The sequence below is a fragment of the Euleptes europaea genome, chromosome 1 (genome assembly GCF_029931775.1).
Source record: "Euleptes europaea isolate rEulEur1 chromosome 1, rEulEur1.hap1, whole genome shotgun sequence".
NCBI lineage: Eukaryota > Metazoa > Chordata > Lepidosauria > Squamata > Sphaerodactylidae > Euleptes > Euleptes europaea.
This window is the reverse complement of record NC_079312.1, coordinates 101,301,105-101,305,756: the sequence shown is the minus strand read 5'-3', so window position 1 is coordinate 101,305,756 and position 4,652 is coordinate 101,301,105.

Here is a 4,652-nt window from a genome sequence, read left to right as displayed (position 1 = left end):
CTGGGGGAAAAGACAGGGCATAAATGAAGTCAGTGCATAAAAGTCTCTGTCAAAAACAGTTCACTACCACCACTACCCTATAACTGTCCAATACACCCCAAAAAAACCAGAATGAAGAGCTGAATGGCATACAGTGAAATGTAAAACTTAGTGGTGGGTGTATAACTTGAAATTTTAGCTGAAATATCTATAGTGTATTACTTTTCCTATTAGATTACTTCTGGTTCTAGACTTAGGGCTTTTCTGCGCACTCAACTTATTCCTGATGTTCTTGGAAGTTGATCCGACCACAAGCATTGGAATAGATTTTAGCAAGGTTCTTTCACACGCACCTGCCCTCCTTCTGTATTTTTTGCTCTATCGGAAACTAAGTTTACAACATTTGCTCAACTTTAGCAAGCTGGATTTATTAAAGCCCCCCCCCTTTGGGAACTTCCATGGTTCAGTGATGGAGCACATGTTTTGCAAGAAGAAGGTCCCAGGTTCAATCCCTGGCACCATCCGTTAAAGGACTCCAGGTAGCAGATGATAGGAGAGACCTTTGCCTTAGATCATGGTTAGATGCTCCTAGTTAGAGTACGCAATACTGAGCTAGGGAGACCAGTGCTCTGACTTGGTATAAGGCAGCTTCGCTTCATATGCTCACCTGAATCTCCATATTGTGTATGAACACTCATTATGTGGCAGAGGGAAAAGTTCACACAAATCCATGCTAAGTAGCAAGAGAACAAGCACCAGTGATCTTCAGTGCCATCCTAACCACAGTTATACCCTTCTACATCCACTGAAGTCAATAGGCTTAGAAGAGAGTAACTCTGGTTAGGATAGCACTGGCAGGACATAAGGAGTTAAGGTAGTACATGAAGTCTTTTTTAACCTGCCCAAATTCATGTGTTGTCTTTCCACAGTATATATTGTGTGTCTCCTCAGCCCTGTATCACCTCCTTCTGCCCCCAAATATGGTATGTGAGGGTATGGAAGGCAATCCAATGGAGAAGTTCTAGAAAGGAAGGAGCAATATAACTGCCTGTTAATGAACAGGAGGCAAGTGAAGATATGAAAAATGGTTTCATGTTAAATATACCTGGCCGCCTTACCCTCCTCCAACAGACTGAGTTATATCGATGGTACGCATGGTAGGTGAGAGCCAGTGTGGTCTAGTGGTTAAGAGCGGTGCTTTGGAACGATGGAGTCTGATCTGGAGAACTGGGTTTGATTCCCCACTCCTCCACATGAGCGGTGGAGGCTAATCTGGTGAGCTGGATTTGTTTCCCCACTCCTACACATGAAGCCAGCTGGGTGACCTTGGGCAAGTTACAGCTCTGTTAGAGCTCTCTCAGCCCCACCCACCTCCCAGGGTGTCTGTTGTGAGGGAAGGGAAGGAGATTGTAAACCTGTTTGAGTCTCCCTTAAGTGGTAGAGAAAGTCGGCATATAAAAACCAACTCTTCTTCTCCTCCTTCTCCTCCTTCTCCTTCTTCTTCTTCTAGGCACTATTGCACAGCTACTTTATAACGTCCTTCCAAGATGGAGTAGTCTGGGTGCCATCAGTATAGTCATAAATTCATTGATGTTTTAGATTATTTTAACTTATATTTATATTATTGTATATCTACCTGTTGTTAGCCGCCCTGAGCCGGTCTGCCAGGGGAGGGCAGGGTATAAGTAAAAATTATAATTGTTCTTGTCATTGTCAGTATTATTATTATTATTTTATTTTTATTATCATTTTATCATTTTTTTAATTTTTATTATTATAATCATCATTGTTGTTGTTGTTATATCTTTCAGTTAAGTTTCAGATGGTTTTTTTTAAAATCAGAAAAAGAACAAGTGGCTTTTCTAAAATAAATTCTGATTTTCTCTTGCACGCTCAATTACTTTCGAGGGCAAGATATATGGAGAGACCAAGACTGATGAAACCTGTTTTCCTTAGCAATACCAACTGCTTTTTAAAACTCCAAGAGGATCTTGCGAGGTTTTGAAAAGAAGCCAAATCCATTTATCAGATGCAACTTCTGAACTTTCTGAAGGTGGCTGCTATTACCGCACTCGACAGATCCTTTGTGCTTAGAGGGTTCTGTCAAGCCCAAGAGAAACTGCTGCTTCATTTAATTATTTTTTTTCTTTAGGTGATGATGGTGGTTTAATGGCCATGAGTCACCATGATAATAGCTGTTATTTTAAAGAATTCACAGGAAGAGAGAGAAGGTATCTGATGTTCTCATCTATAGTACCTGTCTAATACCGAGGCTGTCATAGAAACAGTTTGAGGTTAACAGCTTCAGATACCATTAATTCTGAATGGTGGCAGTTCTTAATATTTCCTCAATTGTAGGAAAGTCTTTACAGTGACTGGAGGCCAGAATGATTTAGGCTGTTTGTTTCCAGATCATCATGCTGCCAACATCTCAGATGCTTCTGAAGGACCTCCATGAAACTTGTTTTGACTGGATTTGCAGCATTTGAGAAGACCACCACAGTTACACTGCACACTATGGAGTGTCATTTACGGAGGGCAGGAGAGGCCGTCACAGCCCCCCACTTCACCCTATATTTCAAATCACATGTGCTTATTCCTTTAAAAAAATCAAATTCCAGGCCAGCCAGACCACTGGTTCTAAATATTTTGTTACTATTGTTATAAACAGTTAAATGAGCCTAGGTGTTTTCTCTCCATGTCAAAGGCTCAACTCCCTTTTCTTCAAACAAGGGTGATTGTTGGACCTGTTTTGATGACACTGCTGTAGTTCTTTACCATACAATGCCCGGGAAAGACGTGTCCATCTTCTTGATGGATCTGCCCCTGGTTAATGTGAAGGAGACCCCAGAAATTCAAGCTACTTCATTGCATCTCATAATTTTGTCATTTTCCCACCTCCTGATGTTTTCTGTCCAGGACTAGAGGTATTCTGTAAATGTAATAACATCTGTTGCTTCAGCATAGTCATCACAGATCATATAACACTGGGAATAAGGAACTCAAATGCTTACACACTTGCGAAACACTCCAGCATAGTAATTACCCATAGTCTACCATCATTCATATCTACAGTGGTATTTGGTCATATATCTGTGGCTCAAAATAAAATTGCATGGTCTGTACTTCTGCAAACCACATTCTCATTGTGGGAATACTGAACTTTCTCTTACACTTCTTCTTATAGACAGCATATTCATAACCATTTCAAACTGCAACTATAGGTTGTGTGTGTGTGTAAAGTGCCTTCAAGTCGCAGCCAATTTATGGTGACCCCTTTTGGGGTTTTCATGGCAAGAGACTAACAGAGGTGGTTTGCCAGTGCCTTCCTCTGCACAGCAACCCTGGTATTCCTTGGTGGTCTCCCATCCAAGTACTAACCAGGGCTGAAACAACTGTAGGTTACAAGTTCTGTAATCCCTATCCTCTCCCACATTTTCTTAACACAAATTCTTGCAACATGGGATTCAAACCTCCACTGCTCTTCAGTGGGGCACTTAAGAAAGGAAAGGCCTCAGAGATTTTTTTTAAAAAATAGTCTCTATGGATGTGGGGAGAGGTTGTGAATCCTCAAGATGGTGGAGAAAGGTAAAATGATGTGAACAGAGCCCAGACAAGAAATCTGGAAACTTTAAGTTTATTTGGCCGATATCTTGGGGATGAGTTTTAGATCAGGGCTGAACTAGACATTACTGAGGCCATGAGTCCAACCTGTGGTTGCCGATACCAATTTAGAGGAGCATTTAGCTGCTTAAAAATTCCTGCAAGGCCATGGCAAGGCAGCACTGTGTGATCTTATCCCCCCCCCCCACAACTGTTTTGGCCCTTGAAAAGGCATGGGGGAGGGGAAAAAATTTCATGGTGCTGCTGAGCTGCAAACCTGTTGAGGATTGGGCCCTCCCCACAGCATTGACGGTATTCAACTCTAAAGTAGTAATGCAAATGCTATACGGCGCCCCAGTATGGAGAGAGGCCTGCCGGGAATCTAGCAATTACTGTATGTGTTAAGTGCCGTCAAGTCGCTTCCGACTCATGGTGACCCTATGAATCAATGTCCTCCAAAGTGTCCTATCCTTAACAGCCTTGCTCAGATCTTACAAATTGAGGGCCGTGGCTTCCTTTATAGCAGGGGTGGGGAACCTTTTTCTTGCCAAGGGCCATTTGCACATTTATAACATAATTTGGGGGCCATACCAGGTGTAGATCTCCCGGTGGGGGGGGGGAGAGGCTAGGGTTGCCAGGTCTCCGGTCACCACCTGGAGGTTGGCAACCCCAGGGTTGGCCATGCAGAGAAGGCCTGGAGGGCTCCCCCGGTCCTCTCCCCCCTCCCAGGCGGGAGGGCAGCCAGCGGTGGGCCCGAGCAAATGAGGCCCCAGGGAGGCGCAGCCCGTGGTCAATCAGCAAGGGAGGAAGGAAGGAAAACAGAGAAAAAGGAAAAGGGAGAGAGGGAGAAAGAAATGGAAAGAGGGGGAGAAAGAAAAGGACGGAGGGAGACAGTCAAAGAAAGAGACAGAAAGAGAGGGGGAGAGAAAAGCCTCCCCCCACACACACACACACCAGCCCCACATGACCTGGCCCCAGGCTCCATGCCCTCCCTGCCCCAGAGTCCACAAAAGGCCCCCTGAAGCCCGATCAGCTCCTGCTTGCATGCTCTGCTGCCGGGAACCACGGGC